Below are 25037 nucleotides of genomic sequence, written 5' to 3'. Positions count from 1 at the left end.
AGGCGTTGCCAAATGTGCTGTGACTTTGCATTAACTGTAGCCCATCCATCCTGCTTGTGTGTGCATGTGCACATGTGTGTGAGTTTGCATTAATTTTTAAGCTCTGGTGTCATTCGTTTTCTCATCACAATCCCATACCTCACTATCCTTACGGCACTGTCTGTCTTAATGTTTGCCGTCATTCAGTCATGTGTGCACACCTTGTCTTATATTATTAACTGTATCTGGGGGAAAAAATATTTAACATTTTACATGCATCTCTTTGCATGAGATGAATTATGTCAATAACATACATTACCAGTTAACATACATTACCAGTTAACATATAATATATATATATTAGGGCTGGGAGAAAAAATCGATTTACCTAGCTATCGCGCTTTCTTTTTATTACGATTCTAAAATCGATTTTTTTTATTCCAGAATCAATATTAATTAAAATTCAATTGCTTTATTTTTTGCCCTTGCTTGTAGATGAGGTTGACAGAAGTTAGCCACTTTCGTTCCAACAGAGGATGAAATGTGTCGTTATCTACGAGTGTTGAGTGACGTAATATCTCAAGTGTACGCGTGGAAGACACGTGAGACTGAAAGCACTGAAAAGCCCTTGCGAGAGAGATAAGACAATAGAGCTGCACGATTCATCTTTAAAAAACTTTGACAAAATCATATCGCAGCATTCAAAACTGTGTTGGCGCTGCCGCTGACCCGGAGAGAGTTGTCATGAAACAGCTTCACAGAGACAGTCTTTTCAACCTCATAGTATCATTATTTCTGTGATGCAATAGTTACAATTATCATAGAAGTATTTGGATATGAACACTGATATCTATGATAGCGATCAAAAGCAGCTTTTGATAGAAACTTAAAATAACGCATTTATCGACAAGTGACTGTTAAAAAAATGTATTCGTTATTGAATCATTTATTCAAGAGAATGTAGTATTGTATGATGCTTCAGAAATAAAAGTCAGAAAGATGTGATGATTTGTTTTTGTAAATATGACTCATCGTATACATCATGTACAGTCTGTATTAGTGTAGCCTATGATTTAACTTTTCCGGATGGTCTAGTGTTAAAAAAAATTCAATATATTGCACTTTCGAATCGCAATACTTGTAGAATCGCAATTCTTTAAAAAATCGCAATACATATCGTATCGGCAACCAAGTATCGTGATAGTATCGAATCGGGAGATGGATGTATCGTCCCAGCCCTAATATATATATGTGCAAATTAAGCTAATAAATATAATATATAGATTATTAAATGTTATGAAATGTGGTTCAATTCTGGAATGATAATGTAAAACTAGAAAAGTAATCCCATCTTAAAAGAACAATTTATAACATTTTAAAGCTCAATTGTATTTTTTTCTAATAAAAAAAGCTAAAGAATGAAATGTTATTCATAGAGCTAGAGGTGTCGAAAATGTTCACACAGGATCTACTCATTTCCACCATCTATTAAATCTGCTTGTTTTTGTTATTTGTAGGATGTTGTTTTGAATTCAGCATTCATGTCCGACAGCTATGGGTCCCTTCATACAGTGGTTCCAATGTTACGTTTTTCCTGTTGAGTAAAGCCAGTGTCACACAAGCTTTGTTTGTCCTCCAGAAAGAGTGAGAACCAGTCACTCTGTGTGTCTGTATCATCTCAAAGTAAGACATGATTGATGGGGTATGTAAATAAAGCATGAAAGGGCACTGCAGAGACACTCTTGGTCTAGACTCCCTGTCAGTCACAAGCCCCTAAAAAATATCTTTTCAGGTTCATTCTTCTTTAGTCCTCTATATTTCCCATAGAATGTGTAAACATGTAATTTGTCTAGTTGTGTCGCAAATTCGCAATATACCGGGATTGGCAATAACCGCAGTATTTAAAATGAATAGTACACACATGATAATATGTAAGTAACCCAGCGCCAGTATCTCGTTGACATCCCAACGTACAGTAGGTGATAGTGTTGCCTCCTTAACACTGGTTGCCACCTGTCATAAAACACAAGTTTTACTGCAGCTGCCTCTGCCTCGCATATTCTAGATCCCTAATCCTACCTAATTCATACCCAATAATACCTAAACATAACTCATTTACTAACTTTTAATAAGCTGTAATTTGGAGTTTGAGGCAAAAGTCATAGTTAATAGTTAGTTAATAGTGAGAATTGGACCCTAATCCAAAGTGTGACCATATATGATTACAATATTGTGAAAAAATGCGAATTTGGTCATCATTTACTTCCATTCTATGGAAAAAACAACAACTCTTTAGACATTTCAATAGACACATGGATGTTAAGCAAATCTTCTTTTTTTTTGAATTGAGGAGACGAGGGGGCGTATGGTATTAGGTATTATGCTATATGGTATTAGAATTGGAAAGATTGTTACAATAATTCAAAACTCTTGATTGAGTCATTTGCATAATTATCACAAAACGTTATTGAATAAAAAATCTCTGTTTATTAATTAAAATGATAAGAAAACATTCATTTTCATTATATACAGTATATATAAAATATATTAAATATACTCTATTTTATCTGTTTTGCTACAGTGTTTGGTTAAAATATATAGATTTTTTCTAGAATTATATTATATTACAAATTTAATTACAATATTATGAAAAGACAAAACATTTTTATTTTGATGGATCATGTACTTTACTTCAGATATAAATATATATATATGAAATCTGATATATGATGCCCAGAAATTATTTATTAGTTATTATATAATTTTGAATTTGATTCTCTCAAGTCTCATTTGTACTTCTGCAAAATGTTAGATTCAGTCTCTTTATTGAACTTCTCCCTTGTCGCATCATGTTTGGTTACATGCGATAACCAATGATGTTCATCATTGACATCAAACCCAACATGCCATATTTAAATGTATGTGAATGCAGACAAGTTTTTCAGTGAATTAAGGCTTAAATGTTGGTCTGTTAATCACATAAACGGTTCAGAAGAGCTCTGAAGTTTCTATATTATGAAACCAATATTTATGGACATTCAAAATCCAATTACATTCTGAAGTACAGTATCTAAATTTGCCACTACAGGTCTTTCATTAGAATGCTACTTTCTAGTTAAAATTGCATATAATGAACATATCCAATTAGATTTTGAATTGCTTGAGATCTTCTTGGCCATTTAGTCACATCAGTTGAACGGGAAGTCACGTTTCAGAGTTACCGAGTGTACAGAAGACCTTAGTGCAACAATTACCCAAGGGGACCAAGCCAATCAGCGTACAACTCCTCTCTCCATTTCACTCTATTGCTTTTAACACGTTGAGTGAGGAGGAGTGGTAATTCAAAAAACGACACTCAATTAGATCGGAATAAATGAATAATATTTCCATAATTCGCTGTGTTGAAGGTTGACTGGCTGAGCTCTTGATTGAGCACTTGAGCCCACTGCTCAGTGGTTTCTCATAAACTTCTGAATTCGTGCAGAACTCTCTGATGTCTTATTATGGTTTTATTATGAATCAGAATCTTCAAAGTCATTCATCTTCAGCGGGAATATATTAGTCACTTTTGAAAACATTCCCTTTTGTCATAGAATATTTATCTCTATACTAATTTGCTCCATACTAAAGTGAAGTGCCATGTGTTTTTCACTGTCACTGCCCCTGCAGTATGCGGTTTTATGTGGGGCCCTTATTACATTTTTACCCAATTATATTCTGGTGAGATTTGTTTATTTAGAGTATTTTTTTTTTATGTTGATGCTGCCTCATCTCTTGGTTTGCAAGGGCCCACAGACTTGCAGTACCATACATGACTGGTCTGTTTTTAAAAGGGTAGAATGGAATACGGATTCATAGGCTTACCAAGCTTTTCACCAGATTCCCTCAAGGAATTCTGCACTCCCATCTCCATGCACACAACTGCCAAACTTCCTTGACATGTGTTCTCAGTTCCACCATTGCAACCACATTCATTTAGTCCCACCGGTTGCCTCCTGTCAGTTCTGCTAAATGGAAGTCTTCCCGAATCTGAGGATGAACAATGTGGGGCTCTGACTTTTGAGCGTACATATGGATGATGACCTGCAGTACGGGTCTGGTCTAACCTATTCGTAAAAAAGAAGGGAACAATGTGTTCTCAATGGATTCATGAGGATACTTGGGAAAATGTTGTACACTGTAAAAATAGCTATTACATTTTATCCAGCATATGGGGCTTTTTGAGTCACAGATACTAAGAAACGAGAATTACGTAGAATCATGACCGACGAATACGTTCGACCAACATTGTTTTTCCAAACTGAACAAACTATTTATATTGAACAATCATCATGCATTGCATTATGTGGTTAATATTATATATTGTTCGTTGTGCTGCGTCTTCTTTAGATAAGCTGGAAATAATATGAGTGAACACAAACTGTAATTAAAAAATACAAATAGTTATGTAAGGACCTGAAATTGTAATGCAGTATCATGAGAAAATATTTTGAATATAAATATACAAAAATTGTGGTAAACAGTATCAGCATAGTTGAAGGTTTGGTAGGATTTCATATGTTTTATCTTTTTTATTTGTTGGAGTGCCTCTGGGCTCACTCTTGGGCCATATTACTTTTTAAACATTATGAACTACCAGGTCTGGCATTTCTCTAAAAATCACAGTTGATTGATAGAAAAAGATTTGTGATATATTATTGCATGAGTGCAATAGCACAGCACTTTTGAAAATTTGGAATGTGTTGATGGATAGCAGCATTTAAAACAACAATATACAGCAAAATGTTGATTGAATTGAGTTGCTTTGAATTTTTTTGATTTCTGTCATGTTATATTCCTGAAGACTGAAAAACCCTGTGTCTGTGGTGACTTTGAATTCAAAGAAAACCTGGCAAGATCCATGCTGGTGAAATGACCTGCCCAACTCAACCCGAGCTTCTGAGTCTTTAGCCGTTTTCAAGAAACTGCTAAAGACGCATCTTTTTCGTCAACACTTTATACTAAAACTTACTACTCTATCTATTTATTTGTTATTTATTAAAAGACAAAAACACACACAAAAAAAACGTGCTATGTGTACTGTGCTACTAACTGGGACTAGTCACAGCACTGACATATTGTTGCCATTTTGTTGGTTTGGTTGCTTCTATTGTTCTCCTCATTTGTACGTCGCTTTGGATAAACGTGTCTGCTAAATGATTAAAACAGTTTTCTTCTAAAGGAGAAAACAGTTTGACAGACATTAGTTATTTTCAGGTATACTTTTAATTCAATGACAGCATGATTTCTCAATAGACTTTGACATGAAACAGCTCCACCTGTGTAGAGTCACACTGGCAGGGTGTAACCTTTATCTTTTCTGGAAAGAGAAGAGAGGAAAGAAGCTCTTCAGAGTGACACTAATTCATTCCTGTGTGTGTTCTTCCTATTTTACTCACTTCCCCAACAGAGATTCAACATGGAACTGTCTGTTTGGGTTACCATTAAACACTCAGCAGCTTGCATAGGATGAATTTAGTGGGCAAGACAATATACTTGACCAAATCATTTTTACCTCAGTTTATAAAGGTTGTGCTCTGATATACTGTTATAAAAGTTTCTGATGAATCCAGTAGTTCCTTTAAAAAAGACGCAGATGGTAATGCATTGGTGCTAGTGCAGTGGAATCTGGACTGGGTGATTTATGGATCCCATTTCCCCTTTTTATCCTTCTTTCTCTTTCTCTATATGCCTTCACTTAAAGGCATATGAAGGCAAAACCCCCAAAACATTTAAATAATGATCAGAGCTATTACATAGTGGCTGGTGCATGTAATCCAGGGACACTTTGAGCCATGGTGCTCATGTAGGAGATGCAGGCTTGAATATAGCCTCAATCATTTTCTGGTGTGTCTCTATTCATAAAAAGTGTCAAAAAGCCAACAAATTTAATTTAAAAAATAGGTAAATGAAAGTGAAATTGTTATGAAAGTTATTGCGAAAGAAACAGATGTTGACTCCCGCTATAATCAAGAATCCTGAATTGTCTCTCTTTGTAAATATAGCTAATACAATTCAGTGGAAATATTCAAGGTTAAGTTCAGTAACATGTTTAGTTCAGCTTAACATCTTCATGGGTTTTACTCCCCAGTTGATGAGACAGGGTTTCCGCGGGGTTGTAAAAGGTAGTAAAAGGTAGTAAATTAAATTATGCCAAATTAAGGCCAGTAAAAAGTAGTAAAAAGTAGTAAACGTCATCTGACGAAGTAGTAAATTTTCGAACCCCCATCCAACTAGGCCTATGAGTTTCAATTTGTGTTAAGTGCAGGACTTTGTTCTAAAATTCGCGTGGATTTATTTATATGTTGCGAGTAGGACCTGTGCGATATCATGTGACGTGGTGTTTGTTTGTTCGTTCGCGCGCGCTGAAACAAACGTACCCGGCTGGCCTGGCTTGCTGCCCAACCTGTTCGCGAGTTCGCTTCTATTTCAGTCATCAGTCGGCCGCCAAAGCCATATTTGATCGGTGAGTAGCCTAATGTAGACGACTGACTGCTACGCTTGTGACAGGGTGCATGTTAACTGAAAGAAGGAACAGAGAGAGAGCCCCGGCTGCGCGCGCGCACTCAATTCACTCTTGCTCTCTCTCCCTCGCTCATATTAATCAAAATCAATTGACAGACACGATGGTAAAAGGTCGGAAGACCGAAGTTTCACGTGGAGCAATTGGAAATTTATTTCCCGCTGTGTGTGAATTGTGCTAAAAAAACGTTGCCTTATCTTCTCTCACGGCGTGTGCCACATTCAGCTGACATAACCACACTTTCAATAAAGGAAAAATCTATCCTAAAAAAACCTATTTGTTGACACAAATTTTGTGCGATGTCCTAACTGATGGGATAACCACACAATGCGTACACGTCCGCTAATGACGCGTCACTTTAATGAATGGTTAACACAACGGATCTGTCCTCACGTGACTTCTGAATCGGTAACACAATATGGTTCCATTTATTAAAATCTAGTTAACTACATTAGTTAACATGAACTATTAATAAACTGCACGTCTACATCATTAATTAATCTTTCTTAATGTCAATTTCACCATATAGCCTACATTATTGAAATCAAAAGTTGTATTTGTTAACATTAGTTAATGCACTGTGAAGTAATATGAACAAACAATTCATGTATGTTGTAAACTACGTAGTATTTTCAGGTTATTTATGTTATAATGTGTAGAAACATTGCAAAAAAAAAAAAAAATTAGTTTAGACTGGAGTGAGGTGAAACCAGAAAAAAAGTGCAAAGCAAGTTGTTATCTAGCAGCAATTTTTGTTATTTAATAAAAAAAAATAAAAAAGTATCTGGCAGCTAATTCTATTAAAATTTACAGTATATGGTAGAAAATTAGACTTCAATACACTTTTAAAATAAACTTTTTAATGCTCCGTTTTTATTCTACTTTTTGATATTGATATGATTATACCAAAACAATTATCACGTCCAGCAAAGAAGTATTTTTTTTTAAAAAGGGCAAGAAAGGATAAGTGTCTGTCGGCCACCACCGAAGACCGATTTTGACCAAGGAAAAAACCCTGGACATTATGGGGAAATGCAAGTTTTCGAAGATATTTCATTACTTTACTTGTCTCTCTCTATATACGCCACTACAGTTGCATCTTGAAGTCGTGATGGTATTAAAAAATATAGTGAAGGTATTAAAAGGTATTAAATTCATTTTAAGAATTTCTGTGTATACCCTGTATTAAATGAAAGATAAAATATAATAGAGCAATAGAATGAACAGTGACAGAAACAGAAGCATGCTTTTTAGCAGGATTAATTAAGCATGAAAATATCTGAAGGAAATATATATTTGATGAACAAATTAAGCCAACTAATATGATTTATATTCTTTTGGTTTATCTACTAATACGTTTAAAAATTACAAATGCAGTGAAAATTCAGGGATCGGTTACAGTATCGATATCGGCGAGTACCAAAAATGAAAGTATTGGTATCCGTCTCGTTCTGCAAAAAGTGGTATCGTGCATCCCTAATTGAAAATATTTAACGGGTTCGCGTGAGGGAGGAGCAAAGCAGTGCCATATTTGAAGCACATTTAGAGATGTGATTAAATAAATTGCTGTTTTGGGATAGTAATTTCACTGCTTAAGTCTGTGTGTGTGAGAATGTGTGTTTGTGGGTAAGTGTGTGTGATGTGACACACTTTATTATTAATCTTTATTAAAGTTTATGGCTGTTAAGTGTCATTTGTTTTTAAGTGCCAAGGTTATTATTCACCTTATTAGGGCTAAGGGCTAACGTAATGGTTAGGATAACTCAAGGGCTAGGGTTAAAGGGGTCATATAATGCCATTTTTGTACAAGTTAATATGAATCTTTAGGGTCTAAATGAAAACTTTGTAATATACTTTTATCAAAAATTCTCATTAGTATTTTAAGAAAACACTCATTTTACCAGCTCAAAAATAGCTCTGTTTTGAGCACGCCGTTTCAGTGCACAATCACATCCCTTTAAATGATAATGAGCTTTGGTCACCCCGCCCCTCTGCGTACACAGTTTTTAATAACACAATAACCATAATGCGTTGTTCATTATAAACGTGGGATTATGAATTATATTGAGAACATTGTAACGTTACATAGACTATATGTCGTGTTGGTAGTAAAAAATATTGTGGAGGTAGTAAAAAAGGTAGTAAAAGGTAGTAAATTCATCTCTATGATTCCTGCATAAACCCTGTGAGATTTGGCCATAATTAATAGCATGTCACCATGCCCTCCCACAGTGGCTTAATGATCCTCTATAATTAGCATCTGTTTTCAGTGTGTCTGAGTTGTCGTGAGAGGGGTGCAGCCCACGGGAAGGTCCCCATGTATTTCCCATTGATTTAGCATTTCTGTTTTTTTCTTTTCTCTATTCAGTCTCTCTCATACTGCGAGGAGGGTGGAAGATAAATGTGGCAGCATTCTGAATGTGTTCAAGTCAGGGTCTTGCTCTGAGATCAATGTTCATGGCTGGAACTTTGTGTAGAGCCAGTGGGGATTTTCTTGCTTTATGACTTCTGCACTAAACCAAAAAAACCTTGATTGATCAGCATTCCCTTTATTTTTAATATAAATTAAAAATAATTTTGTATTATTTTTAGCGGTTAAGTGTGTATTTTTTGTACAGCTATCTTTACCAAACAGAACTACAGAAATCAATATAGTTTTAAAACAGATTTCTTGGTCTTTACACTTTTCATCACTTTCAGAAAAGTCGCCATGTTAATATGAAGGAATTGTCTCTGCAAGCTGGGCTTTTATTTTAGTTTTTTTTTAGTTTTTTTTAATTAGGATCACACATGCGCACACACAAATTAAATTTGTTTTGGGGAACTGTACCCTATGATTAAGTAGGATTTTTATAAGTAGGATTTCCTACAAGACATTATAGTGCACTTATTAGGCAAGGCAAGTTTATTTATATAGGTCATTTCATACACAATGGTAATTAAAAATGCTTTACATAGAAAAGGAATTAAAGTAATCATAAAATAATTACAACATATTCATAAGAAATAAAAATAACAATCGTATTTAAAATAGCTAAAATACTATTCCTGACTACCTGAATCACTAAATTCGAAACACTACTAGCAACTTCCCGGCTTCCTAGTGACCTCCTGAGCCACAATACATTTGATCCATTATGAGGTATACCAGGCCCCGTATCTGTAAAATCACTTTAGCTTTGTTAGTGTTCCCTTTGACTTTGGTGGTGTTTATTGTGCAATGCATGTTCTCTATTTTAAGTATGAGAGTTACAGTCTGTCTGTATCAGTCAGCTTCGTTTGACTCTCTGTCATTAGCGCTTTCATCTCTGGTAATTAATGCACCTTCTATTCTCCAGACATCAACACACATCTGCACCTACTTTGAAGATGCTTCAACAAAAAAGAGGCACAACATATGGGTGGCTATAAAAAAAGCAGTTTCCATGGAAACCACCAAATTTGATGCTGGGATCTAAATAATTAGCTTAACGGCATATAAATGTGTGTATGTGACTGTAGGGCAGAGGTTGTTGCATGCTGTTGTGTCACTGTTTCTTGCAGTTAAGGAGCTGTTTTGCATGTTGTTTACCTTCTCCACTTACTAAAGACTAACAGAAAATGAACCAAATGTATTTTTTTAACATAGTGCCTAGTGCGTCACTTGAAGAAAAAGCAGAAAGTTTTATTTAATTTGACTGGGAGTGAAGAGGTTTGAAAGTCAGTGACATTAACTTTGCCAGGTTACATTTTAAGAACAGTAGAAAATGTTGTATGTACTGTACAAGTGATTAGTGTACCTCTCCTGTAATGTTCACAATATCAAAAATGTACAACTGTTGATCACGACAGTGAAAGTGTTACTATGGCAGCAAAACATATGGAATATTTGAATATGGGTTTCCAAGGTGATGCAGTTTCCGTGGTGTAGGATGAATGACTAGAATAAATCTTACAAGATAAACAGAACACATTTGTAAATGAGGGTAAATACACTCACCTAAAGGATTATTAGGAACACCACACTAATACTGTGTTTGACCCCCTTTCGCCTTCAGAACTGCCTTAATTCTATGTGGCATTGATTCAACAAGGTGCTGAAAGCATTCTTTAGAAATGTTGGCCCATATTGATAGGATAGCATCTTGCAGTTGATGGAGATTTGTGGGATGCACATCCAGGGCACGAAGCTCCCGTTCCACCACATCCCAAAGATGCTCTATTGGGTTGAGATCTGGTGACTCTGGGGGGGCCATTTTAGTCCAGTGAACTCATTGTCATGTTCAAGAAACCAATTTGAAATGATTCGAGCTTTGTGACATGGTGCATTATCCTGCTGGAAGTAGCCATCAGAGGATGGGTACATGGTGGCCATAAAGGGATGGATATGGTCAGAAACAATGCTCAGGTAGGCTGTGGCATTTAAACGATGCCCAATTGGCACTAAGGGGCCTAAAGTGTGCCAAGAAAACATCCCCCACACCATTACACCACCACCACCACCAGCCTGCACAGTGGTAACAAGGCATGATGAATCCATGTTCTTATTCTGTTTACGCCAAATTCTGACTCTACCATCTGAATGTCTCAACAGAAATCGAGACTCATCAGACCAGGCAACATTTTTCCAGTCTTCAACTGTCCAATTTTGGTGAGCTCTTGCAAATTGTAGCCTCTTTTTCCTATTTGTAGTGGAGATGAGTGGTACCCGGTGGGGTCTTCTGCTGTTGTAGCCCATCCGCCTCAAGGTTGTGCGTGTTGTGGCTTCACAAATGCTTTGCTGCATACCTCGGTTGTAACGAGTGGTTATTTCAGTCAAAGTTGCTCTTCTATCAGCTTGAATCAGTCGGCCCATTCTCCTCTGATCTCTAGCATCAACAAGGCATTTCCGCCCACAGGACTGCCTGTGCACACCCCTAAATGCATTGAAGCAACTGTCATGTGATTGGTTGATTAGATAATTGCATTAATGAGAAATTGAACAGGTGTTCCTAATATTCCTTTAGGTGAGTGTATATATTATTATCCAGCTGATTAAAATTTGGTCTCAAACACCCCCTCTGAGGTATACTCTAACGTTTGGAGTCAGTAAGAATTTTTTTTTCTGCAAGGATATATTAAATTTATCAAAAGTGACATTCTTTATAGTCATTTATAATGTTACAAAAGATTTCTCTTTCAGATAAATGCTGTTCATTTAACTTTCTATTTATCAAAGAATCCTGAAAAAAGTATCAATATTTCCACAAAAAATGTTAAGCAGCACAATTGTTTTCAACATTGATAATAATAATAATGAAAAAATTCCCTGAGTAGCAAATCAGCATATTATAATATGCTGATTTTGGGTATAATATGGACAAACCCAAACGTTGGGTTAAAAATTTAATTAAAAAATGTAACCCAATGGCTGGGTTTGTCCATACTTGACCCAAAGTTGGGTTAAAACAGCCCAGCATTTTTTAGAGTGTAGAATGATTTCTGAAGGATCATGTGACACTGAAGACTGGAGTAATGATGCTGAAAATTCAGCTTTGCATGACAGGATTAAATTGCATTTAAAAAAATATATATATATTACAAAAATAAATCTGAAATTGGATGTTTGTTGTGTTTTAATGCTTTATACTTTAAAAAAAAACGTTTTCTTTAGAATAATATGATAAACTATGAACAGTAAGACCAAGCTCTTGCAAGAAAGTGAGTTTTGATTTGATGTTCAACCAGCGGTACTGTTAACTTGTAGCACAGGTAGGGAGGCTGTTTATGATTTACCAAGATGTGAACTTCCCTTGATGAGTCATTTACAACTTGAGAAACTGTTTGCAACCATTTATAATATTCATTCTTGCTTCATTAAAAACTAAAGATGGCATTGTTTGACAGAGAGTATCACTATCTGCCGCCCAACAATTGCTTAGAGTTTGAGTTTTTGGTGTATTACTCACACTTTGACCGTGTCTGGCAATGGTTAATAGAAGCTCTTTGCTATAACATCAATCAACACTTTTATTGCAAAAGCCAAGTGTTACGGCTGCTGTAGCCTTTCAGGCGGTTCTGTGTCTGCGTAGGTTGGGGCAACCATGACCAGATCAGAGCCAGTGACAATGATCCGTCTGATTAATGTGACTTCAAATGATTGTGACAACATTTCTTCAAATGTGACAGCCATTTTAATCCCCTTGACCACCTCTGTCTCTTCTTACACGGCAAAGATGGCGTATATGAAGTGAAGTACTGTATATGCTCAAATAACTGAATTCACCCTAGACTTTTTAATGCGGCAAACGCTACAAAATATATTCCTTTGTATGTTTTGTTACAAATGAGCTGAGTAGATTGATTATGAGCTAAAAACCTTAGCACAGTATATTATGAAGTAATAACAATTTGTGAAATCAAGGAGAAGTTTTTAATTAGCCTCTGGACAGAAATTAATCTCAGTAATAACTGTTGATCAAGAGAATAATACAGGGGCTCTGATCAATTTTCAAAACATTACATTGTAAAAACATAATACATTTACAGTAAAAAAAAAACTGGCAGCTGTGATGCCGTAATGGTGCGTGTATATTTGACCATTTATAAGCGTACATTTCATAAAGTGATACAATGTTAATATACCAAATACCAAAATCTTCTTTTTATCTTAAAATGTACTGATAATCACCATAAAAATACAGTTGGCACAAAAGAAAGCGGAGTTCTTTATAAAACATGGTCAGTGCTCGTGTAGACGGTGCACAGGGTCAAACACACAAAGACAAATCAGGGTAACACACAACACTTAAATAACGGAATAAACACAAAATGTAACACAAAACACCCTAATGTACATTACCAATAATAAATATATATATATATATATATATATCACATCTGGATGTGTCATGCAGGGACTTCAGTTTTTCACTGTAAATTGTATGGTTATTTATAGTTTTTACTTGCAAAAACCTTGATACTTACTGTCAAAGAAAATTGTAAAATATGTGATGTTAGACATTTACAACTTTTCACTGTATGGTAAGGTAACTTGCAGTAACCTTTTACTCTAGTTATAGAAAGTAACAATGCTCAGAAGCATTATGAATTCACTGCTTCCCATGGATGTGTTGGGCTTCCTAATATAGCACAAATGGGAAAAGGTAGATGATTTATTGATGCGATCATACACTTCCAAGCAGATACAGTATATGTAGAAGTTCATAGTCAGAGAAGCACCTTTACTTAGATATGCCATTGACTTTCTGTTGACCTTCTAACATTTTTTATTGTGTGACTTGTCACATCATTTTTACCTGACGCTTCACCTTCACATGAACCTCTGTCTTCATTAAAAAACCATTGCAGGATTTTGCTCCCTATGCACTCGGGATCAACGTTTTTTATTGTTGCCGCGCATTTAAGGCAAAGGGATCGAACGCATCCTGACCCTGAGAGAGAAAGCCAAGTCTAGAGGGTGAATGTTTCATGTGTAGTTTTGGGAGGTTTTACAGCCCTTCTGCCCTTTTGTCTGACAGAATCATCAATCTGAATTGTGTTATTCCCTTGATGAAACATTCATGCTGGATTCCTCGAAGGCAGGAGTTGCTGAAAAGATAACGCTGGCCTACAGGACTGACTCTAGAAACCTGAGATTGATGGGACAGAATGAGAAAAATCTGGGTCACATATTATAGGACCCAGATTTTTGTCTTTATTGCCCCGAATTTTAGCAACGACCCTTAATGTGTCTGTTGTCTTTAATAGATAAAGACTTCCTGGCGCCGATGTGTGGGTACTTTTGTTTGTGAGTGTTTGTATACCTGAGATGTGGCGTGCAGTCTGAGCGTCTCGTCTCTGACTCCTCAGAAGAATGTGATTATGTTTTTCTGGCCTGCAGAGCATCTGCTGGAGGTTAATCCTCTCAAACACAGAGAAATCTCCGAGCTCAAACCACAGCACTTCTCTGACAGCTTTAGACTGGAGATAGAATGTCTGTGCATGCATATGAAGCAGGATCGGGAAGCTGCTTTGAATCGAACTAAACCACAGTCAAGCTACCCTTCTGAAAACGTATAGTTAGTTGCACTACAAGCTACTTACACTATCGTTCAAACGTTTGCGGTTGGCAAGATTTTTTTTAGTTTCATCTTTTGCTCACTTACGCAGCATTTGTTTAATAAGAAATACTGTAAAAACAGTAATAATGTAAAATAATATTACACTTTGAAATAGCTGCTTTAATATATATTTTTTAAAATTATTTATTCCTGTGATGCAAAGCTGAATTTTCAGCATCATTACTCCAGTCTTAAGTGTCACATGATCCTTCAGAAATCAGTATAATATGCTTATTTGACACTCATCAGTGTTGAAAACATTTGTGCTGCTTAATATTTTGTGGAAACCATGATCTATTTCAGGATTCTTTGATGAATAGAAAGTTCAAAAGAACAGCATTGTAACATTATAAATGCCTTGACTGTCACTTTTTATCAATTTAATGCATCCATGCAGAATAAAAGTATTAATTTCAAAAAAAAAAAAAAATTGCTGACCCCAAACCTTGGAAACTTAAGTTTGAGCCCAGTGTAAATGCATTATTTTAATTGTAGAAAAAGGAATAGAAAAATAGAGTGCACTGTAGTGTCCGAATCAGACCAATAAAATAATAGTAAAAATTGCAATTTTGGCTCAAGCTGATATTGTCACTGATATAATTTGTATCCATAGTTTCAATTAAAAATGTTGATTTGTGCCGAATATTATTAGAGAATATTTGTTCTTTTTGTGAATAGGACCTTTCTTCCTAAAACTAACATAAATACTGCTGCTTCATTCTAGACTGTATGCATTACACAAGACCATTTTTGTAATACACGTAGAAATAGAGAACAGAAAAATATAAAACTCATGCCCATTTGTCTCTGCATTGCTTTTTCCCAGCATTCTCCTGTAGTACAGCAGACACAATAAATCCATATTTTAGTGAACTCTCCTTATAGCTAGCCAACCGTGACAGAGGTTTGGATGTGTGGAAAGGCCCGCTCACAGTGCCCTAACTAATAAACAAAAGGGAGGGAGGGGGAGAGGGAAGAAATGCTACAGTGGTGCTGCGGTTTTTTGTGTGCATCATATTTCGATATATAGTTCACCCCAAAATGAACTCATGCTGTTATTTTTGCATGGAACACAAATATATTCCTGCAGAATCTGAATGCTTCAGCCAAAGTAAAGATTTTTCCTATTGATTTTTCCCTATCGTATGACTTCAGAAGACTTTGTTTATAGTACTCAAATCACATGGACTATGCTTATGGGTTGTTGTTTTTGTGGAGGGAAAAGTGGAAATATGCTCTAGACAGAAGTAGATTTTTTAGAAGTTTGAACAGTGTGAATATGTGAAGTTTCAAAGGAGCAGTGGGGTGAGAAAGTGAGTTGTGATGGGATGTGCAGAAAACTGCAGGAGAAATCTAAATCTGGAGGAGCAAAGAGGGTCTAACTGGATTCCCAGTAGAAAAACAATATCTCCCAAACCTCTTGAGACATTCCTGGTGGTGCAGAAGGGAATAAATCCTCCCAATTCTGAACCTTCGCTGAAATCTGCTGTCAGAAAAACACTTCCACAAAGCAACTCATGTCTTTTTAAAATGATAGCCCGGCAGAATCAAGAACATAAAAATAACTGGTGAATTAGTGGTTTAATGGTCTCCCAAATGGTGCCATCCGTGCCACTGTGATGTTGAATCCTGCAGAGCTCCTGTGGGGCTTGAAGCACGTCATGAGCGTGTGAGTTTGTGAGAAAGTGGTTTGGCATTTGCCGTATGAGATCATATATCATCAATTTCTTCTCCATTGAGCATGTGCTGATCCACAGATTTAGCTTTCACCACAGACGGGCGTAAAGAATTACAACATAATGTGCAGTATAATTATAAACAGTTAAATATGACTTTATTTCAATTTTTTTATACAATTTAAGAAACCCTCACTTGCTGATGTATTTTCACGTTTGTTGAAGAACATGAAGAAAGGGTTTATTGCACACAGTTTGAAGGGATAGTTCACCCAAAAATGAAAATTCATTTAATTTACTCACCCTCAAATCACTCTATGCCATAAGACTTTTGTTCATTTTTGTTTATCTGTCCCTCCACTGAAAGTTCATTCCACAAAAAAGCTCAAACGTGCTTGCTTGCCGTGTAAGAACCAATGAGGTTTGTTCTCTCATGTTTAGCAAGTACTGTATGGTTAAGCTTCTGTTTACCATGTTTGATTTGCTGTATGTTTATATGTGAATAAAAGCCTAAATTAATGATGTTTATCTTGTAAAGGATTCATGTCTGTTCAGAAGATTAATTCAGAGGATAAAACCACTCTATTTATGTGGATTTCTTTTATGATGTCTTTATGAAACATTAAAGTTTTGGGGGTGTGGACTTTGAATGGAGGGACATAAATCTCTCCGGTTTCTTCACAAAAATCTTCATTTGTGTTTCGAAGATAAGATAAAGTCTTATTGGTTTGTAACAACAGGAGGGTGAGTAAATGATGACACAATGTTCATTTTTGGATGAACTATCTGGTTTTGTGCTTATATAAAATGAATATCCTGTTTAAAATAAAGTAAGAGTGATGTATGGCTGTTCAGTATATCCAGTAATGCCCTTCAGATGCCCACTTCAAGTTTTCTGCCTTGTAGAACATAGTATTGCTCACTTTCAAATGGAATCCGCCCAAGATGTTTTACTGCGTTTTTTTAGGCACAAAAACCTTAACAGATCCTCCCCTGTGCTGGAAGACCTTTAAGAAAATGCCAGAGATTCACAGCACCAGATGTCACGCTAATGCAAAGTGAACACTTGCTTCGGGCCCCGGCACTCCTGCCTCTTACCTTTGTGTGTGTGTGTGTCTGTGTGTGTCTGTGTCTGTCTGGCTGTTTGTAAGTGTTCCACTGCCAGTGTGTATCTGTCAATCGGTGTACAAATCTGATTTAGCATTGCACCACTTTGCCTAATAGTGGGCATAACTCTTGGTGGCAAGAATGAGTCCGTCCTGACCTTTCAAACTTTATTGGCTTGGCGCAGTCTGGCAGGACACAGGCAACTTTTATTTACGGACCGTCTCGCCTCGTGTGACGGCCGGCCGTTATCCACAGGGAACTTCCCAGTGTGTCACAACGGCTGCCACACTTTATTGCCTTAGAACGCCTTCAATTTATGTTAGACTCTCATGACACGGGCCGACCGAGTGCCAATCGCAGACTATGGGAGAACAAGCTGGGCAAAGCAGATAAGCTCAGAGCGCGACGAGAGGCCGTTAACTACGACAAGAAATGGGGATCAGAGTGGATGTCAAATCCACGGATTAAACAACATTGTAAATATCAACAGAAGCCTTGACGGTTTAATAAACGCTGGTGTGTGAAATTTGTTAAGATTGGAGACACAAAAGTCAAACGTTTTATCTCGGTCATCGAGTCTTTTAGTGATACAGGTTTTTGGACTTGATTTGTGAATATTTAATGGTGTTTTCTAATGTAACCATCACTATTACTTGATTTGAATACAACCCTATCCTTAAGTATAAAGTTGATGTCCCATTGATAAGCTGTTGATTGATAAGCCATGAGTGTTGCTTCAATATAACTGGAGACCGGACTGTTGTTGAGACTTTTTTGAGGCTCTTTTGACTTGGACCAGTATTTTTTCACAGTTGTCTTGTATAAAACTTGTCAACTCAGAACATTTCCTGAGGCCGTGATACATTAAACATGTAGTTTATGCAGTGTTGGGACAGTCTTCGAATTCCATGCTTAATTTTGTAGAGTGATCTGAGCAGATGGTAATGCAATGCATTTCTTCTTGTGTTAGAGCACAATTTAAATAACTTGGGGTGTTACTCAACTGGTCTGTTTTCTTACTACCGCCCTGAAATCAGTTACTAGTGCCTAAGCTGGGGGATGATGGGTGCTGTAATTGCAGGCAATTAATAAACGATCCACTGTTTGCAGTAGATGCACTTTACCTTTTTTCAACGTTTCAGTAATTTGTCCACAACAATTTTACATTTCAAGTTGTTTCTATAAACGGTAACACCATCTTTGGCTTCCTGGAGAGCAACTGTGTAAAATCAATTGGGCAGCATTATTCAACTTAGCTCAGGGGGAGACCCATCTGCGCCTGGTACGAGACGTTCTATCTTTTTTCAAAACACTTTCTCTGTCGTCTCATTTTTCAATTGAGTCCTTTGTTCTAAAGTAGAGAGTAATAAGAAAATGTATCAGTGTGGCCCAGCATCAAGAACCCAATGAAATGGACTGATTTCATAGACGGGCCTCCGCAGAGACTGACTGAGAGACAGAATAAAGTGAGGGCAAAGGTCGCCCGAGTGCAAATGGCCATCGTTGCACCCACTGCTCCTCTCATACAAAAGAGAGAATTGCCTCTCCAAAAAAAGAGAAAGACAAAAGTAATGTTTAACGCGTTGTCTTTCTAAAGTAAGTCAGTTGGCAGAATGGATTGCTGGGGATGTACATAGGGTTATGATTATGTGGGATGTGGCTTAATGGTTATGTACATGGATTGGTTACAACAGTTGTAGGTTCAATCCCAAAAGAGCTGATACCACTTTAGTGGTTTAGTTAGTTTTCAGCGCAGTTTAGTTGTTAAAGTAGTTTGTCATTTTTGTGCTTTTGTCAATTTTATTATTTAACATTTCTGTTTAGCTTTATTTTTTCAGTTTTAGTCATTTTTAGTCATTTTAGTACTGTAAAAAATGTCAAAAAAGTTAACATTAGTTTAGTTAACAATAGCAACATGACGTTAGCTAACTATAGACAGCTTATGCCATGGATGAAAGCTATGTGAAAACACTTAAACAATGATTTAATTTCTGGCTTGTTCTTCTGAACCAATTCATAGGAAATACAAGTCCAAATGAATCCAATACTTTGAAACATTATCAAATCATTTGCTACTTGCTGTTGCTACGAGGAAGGTGGTTTATAAGGAAAAGTCCATTTTTACTTGACAAATGTATATGTTAGTATGCAAACCGAGACAACTAGACATTTTATCATGAACCTAGCATAGAAATGGCCTCAAAACTAACAGATATTGACCAAAAGCCCCAACATTTTGATAGTTTTTTAATAGTCTTTAGCATAGGGTAGTTCTGGACAAGACTGTCCCTTTATTCTGTGGGAACATCACATGAAAGTCATGGATGCAAATACCATCTGTCCTAGTTGTGTGGCTAGGAATTAAGATTCTGTTCTACCCTGCTTTATATCTGCTCAACATTGTGCAATAGAGCAAGCAGGGAAGATTTACGCGCGTATATCTGCTCGCATGCTTTATCACCTAAATTACGTCGCCTATCAGGCCTCAGTCTCTGATTAGCTCATCTTTGAATGATCTACGGAAGCATTTCTCACCAGACGTGAACTGAGTTCTCACAAGTGAAGATTCTTAAACCAATCACGACGGCTTCTTACGCCTGCTTGTAGAGGTGATTTATGGGTACGTTCGCCCTTTTGTTTTATCTGCTATATACAGAGACGTTCACTGTGGTTATCTGATCTGACAGTTATTGGTTTCCGGTTTTGTCCACTTTCAAAGGCAGGCTGACTTTAATAGCAGATACATATGTCGGGAGGTCATAAGCTCTGTGTACTGCCTACATAAGCAGCTGCCTTCTAAGAGAGCGTTCTATATGGAACCTCATAAGTCACTGATTTGGAACTCTACATAGTCAGCAACTTTATGTGCTACTCAAATAGTGCTCCTTACATGAAACACATTGGGGACGCGAATCGCAATTGATCATTAGAGCTTGACGTTAACATGCTGCTACATGATATTCTAATAAGCTTTCAAAAATATTTCTCAATGTGCCTATGATGCCTAAAAATACTGTTATATAGTGAGCTGTATACTGTATATCATATGTATTGCTATAGTGTGTTATTTTGCCAATGTTCACAATGTGATGATTATATAATTTACAATAATATTACAATTTACAATAACTGTTATTCCAGTAATGGCATATAAAAAATCATGTATATTTATACACATACACATTAATATATATTCATATATGAATGTGTGTGTGTACTGCATTACTATAACACATTGTCATTCTAGAAAGAGATTAAAAATGTTTTTTACACAAAAAAAGTATTGAAAAAGTATTGAAATATTTTAAGGGTAAAGAGGACATTTGTATAAAGGTTTTGTAGAAGAAGCTTGATCAGATGGGTTCTCCTTAAAAGTCAGCAACTTCAGACTCCATTCATCTTGTTCATTGCTGGTATTCACAGCTGGTTAATGGGTGATGCATGGGATGACATTTGCAGAATGTGTGTGTGTGTGTGTGTTCGTGTGTGTTCTGCTGCCTGACTGCTCCACTAGATTGGTTTTAAATTGAGAATGTGTGACACTCATTACACGAGGGTGGGGCTGTGTTCACATTCGTCCCTCTGGTTTAGTGCCCTGCAATTCAAAGAATGGTTTCTTGAAAAATAAATTCAGCATATGTTTATGAATAAGTCAGTGATTTGCTTTTTTTCCCATTAAAACACGTGCAGAACCAGCCATATGTTTCACAGGGGAATATAAAGGTCATTGCAAATATATGACCTTTGTTTTGCATTGGAAAGGACTAAGGTGGGGCCTAATTCTCTCCTCTCCTCTCCTCTCCTCTCCTCTCCTCTCCTCTCCTCTCCTCTCCTCTCCTCTCCTCTCCTCTCCTCTCCTCTCCTCTCCTCTCCTCTCCTCTCCTCTCCTCTCCTCTCCTCTCCTCTCCTCTCCTCTCCTCTCCTCTCCTCTACTCTACTCTACTCTACTCTACTCTACTCTCCTCTCACTACTCTGTCCTTGTTACCCTTTTGTCTCCTGCTATTAAACTGAAGTTAGCAAGCTGTGTTCTCACTGTGGGTTGCTGCTAGAGCATGATGGGTTTTGTTTCCTTAAAGACGGCACAAAACTGGAATCAACTAGCTTCTTTTAAGTTCCACGCAACCTGCTGCTTTATTTCTTTTTTCTTTTATCCTGATGTTTATCACTACATGCATCACAAGTTGACTTTTCTGATGGAAAAACCCACTGACACAAGGCTAGAATGTTGTGAGTGGTTTCCACAGTGTTTGCATTGTGGTTTTTAGGGTCTTCTGGGTGGTTTCTAAAATTCATTGCAAGTCTGTGGAATATTTTTCGCCAGTTTTATCATCCAACAGTTGACAATTGTTAGTCCGATTGACGATCGCATTTAAGATATCATTCTTGTCCGTCACAAACGATAGAGGATTCGTCATCTGCTGAAGTTGAATATTTTCGGGTTAAGGGTTTGTAATATTAATAATGGGGCTTGCAAACTATTGCATCAGCAGACGTTAATATCGTTCCTTTAACGTGGTACTTATTCCTGATTTTGTTTTAACTGTGGATCTTTGCACAGTGGTCCTGTGCTTGTTAATGACTGTCACGAGGAGGACAGAATTAGCAGCCAACGCCCCGTGAGAAGCGCTAAATCCCTGCACGGTAATTACCCCTTCTGCAGATTTATGGGCGGCTCTACATCCGAGTGTCGACCCCTCTGAGTTCTGCAACCAAAGGTCAGAGTAAATCAAGCCCAGTGGTCGCCCCATTGCACAGACCCTGGGTTCATACGGACACACGAGTCAGGGGACAGCGCTGGAGTGGGTCTGTGACTTGGCTGTGGGCTGCTGATGGATTTATACAGGTTTAACTTCAAACTGCCGTCCTCCTGCTGAGGGAGAGATGGTTAATACAGGACGTGCGCACGCTGTCAGGGGACCAGGTCTACAGGGGAGCCTGTATTACAAATTGCCTTGGATTGAGGGGAATCAAGCGCTTTGCATTAGATTTTTCAGGCAATTAAAAACGAACGATTAGAGTGTTAATTCAAAGTTGACTTGCCCTCTCATAGCATTATGTTTAATTAAATTATAAACTGTTGAATCATCCCCTTAAAAAAGAATATAGTTTCTGCCACCGTTATTATTAATTAACAGTTTGAGCCATTATTTTGAAACATTAAACAAATTTCCATGTCCGATCCCTCATACAGAGTCCTGTTTCTGTAAACAACCTTCTGAAAAAAAAATGCTTCTTGGTTTGCTTCTTGATGAGATGCTGGTAGATTCGTATGTGACCTTCCTAAATATTTAAAGTCGTGCTGAGTGCTGATGGTTATATAGGTCTTTTCCCATATGTAATGTCATTGGTTAACTCTGGTTAGATGCTTTACTGACCTGGCCGGCTCCAAACGTGTATGCAATTCGAAGAAGAATTATGCCATTGCAGAGTGTAAGGTTTTAATACAGATACAGTGGAGTGTTAGGAGTGGAAGCAGATGAGACATATCGGAATTACTATCGAGAAGGGTGAAATATTACTGATATTGGTATCGAATAGTGACAATTCTGCATGCATGTATAATCTGGTTTCATTAAACAACTGTATCATAAATTTGAGAATTTTGCTGTTACTGTCTAAAGAACTAGTTTCGAAAGCCTTGCGTGCAACACAGACAAAGGCAGGAACTCTGTTCGCCACACGATAGATCTGTGAGATTGCATGTACCCCATGGGACATTCTGTAAATAAAGCTTTACAGCCTCCATTAAAGATTCATAAAATGCAGTACACATCCTCAATCTAGAGTTTAATGGGTCTGTGGTTGTATATCATCCATGTAGTTGTTCAAATTTCTGTCTCTAGTGTTTTTGATTTGTTTATGATGAAGCATGGCTCCTCACTTATCTGCAGTTTTATTGAATTTCTTTAGTTATTGTGCTGCACAATGCGAATGCTCTATCCTGCCAATTTACATGAACGCTTCTCAAGAGCCGCAGGTGCATTTGAAGGTTATCGTTACATAGGCTGTTTGATTTAAAGTCTTAAAAACTCTCTCTGAGTTTGTAAGGTGCATGTCCTACACAGTCTTTCATCCATTCCATGCTTTAAACGGCCCGTCGCTCCCAGGAGTGTGTCTTATCCAGCTGAAAAAGAGTGTTTTGAGTCAATCCAAATAGAATGAATGAGATGTGCCTGTGCTTTCACACCGACTGGTTGGCATTCTTCGAGAAATTTCTTTGTAGGCTTTGTCAAACCCAAACGTCTCAAACCTGAAGTGCTATTTCCTTGGGGAAGACCGGGTTTGGTCTATTTCCACGATGCAGTTCTTGCATCTGCCTTTCAAATGGGGTGGTCTTTGTCATTCAGACTTTACACTGAGGGTGCTGTCAGTGTGAGATTGCTAACCTACATGGGTTTGGTGCCTTTTTAGATTACATGAAATGGAGTTAAATTAATAGTTCACCATCCTGTTGTTCCAATCCCATTTGATTTTCTTTCTTTGGGAAATGCAAAAAGAAATATTGAAGAATCCTCCTCATGCTTTTGTGGTGTGAACATTGTCCAAAATGTCTTGTTTTGTGTACTATAGAAAAAAAGAAAGTTATACAGGATTGGGAATAAAAAGTAATGGGTTTCAAATGACCTGAGGGTTAATAAATGGTGACATTATTTTATTTTTTGTGTGTGTTTCCAGCTCACCTGTAAGTAAAATACTGTGCACCACTTTGCCATGGTAAAACCCCAGTAGGTAATAAGTTAACCTTTATAGCTCTGCTTACATTACATTGATAAATGTAAAACGTACCTCTTTAAAACTGGGTTAAAAATAACATTCACACACTGCCTCGAACATTTTAACATGTTTATCCATTTTTTCTCTCTCATCGTTGTTTAAAGCGGTGTAGAACATGTTGTAATTATGCCTGTCTCTCCCCTTAGACTAACACCTCTGCACCACCACCTCACTAATCAACACTTTTTAATTAGCGCTTTGCTAACTCATCCACAGTGATGTGTGTGCCAAACTGAACCGAGTGAATTCTGCTAGACAGCCGTGTCGTCAACATGCCCATTATGGGCATCTGCCAGCAGCGGCCCTCTGGGCCCTGGCGCCGTCTATGTATGGGATAACTATGGTGAGGAAGGAAGTTGCTTTTCATGAGGTATTCTGGAGTCAAAGTCCTCAGACTTGTTGAATACTTCCAGGCTTCTTCTCATTACTCTCTATGGGAATTAATTATGACATATTATTGTCTTCAGCCAAACAACTAAACTGTCATGATAAACCAAGGCACAATGCAAAACTTAATCTGCTCCATGGTAACCTGACTTTTTGTTATAACCAGCTGTGATCACACAGAAAGACAATTACTTGGTTTCTGTTTTTAGCTTGTCATCCACAGCGAAATCTCATTTGTCCAAAATCTAATTATATAGCTGTGTATTAAAGTATGTCCTTATTGGCTGTGATTATTGTTGCTTCCTAGAGGAAATGCTCTGTATCTAATTCTCAGTGGTTGCTTTTTAATTCAATTCAAGCTTATTTGTATAGCGCTTTTCGCAATACATATTGTTTTAAAGCAGCTTTACAGAAAATCGTTGTTTCATTGTTATAATTTAGGAAGTATTCTGTTATCAGCCAGAGTGTAT

The 25037-nt window shown here is 37.1% G+C and overlaps 1 protein-coding gene across 8 annotated transcripts in view; it reads left to right on the top strand.

Moving 5' to 3' along the window:
* ppfia2 (PTPRF interacting protein alpha 2) overlaps positions 1-25037 on the top strand; it is a 166673-nt gene that overhangs the window by 86564 nt on the left and 55072 nt on the right. The window lies entirely within an intron of this gene.

The sequence above is a fragment of the Rhinichthys klamathensis genome, unplaced genomic scaffold (genome assembly GCF_029890125.1).
Source record: "Rhinichthys klamathensis goyatoka isolate OS25496 unplaced genomic scaffold, OSU_Roscu_1.1 h1tg000048l_1, whole genome shotgun sequence".
Taxonomy (NCBI): domain Eukaryota; kingdom Metazoa; phylum Chordata; class Actinopteri; order Cypriniformes; family Leuciscidae; genus Rhinichthys; species Rhinichthys klamathensis.
Note: the sequence above shows the minus strand (reverse complement) of the source record. Positions and strands in the feature narration are given on the sequence as shown.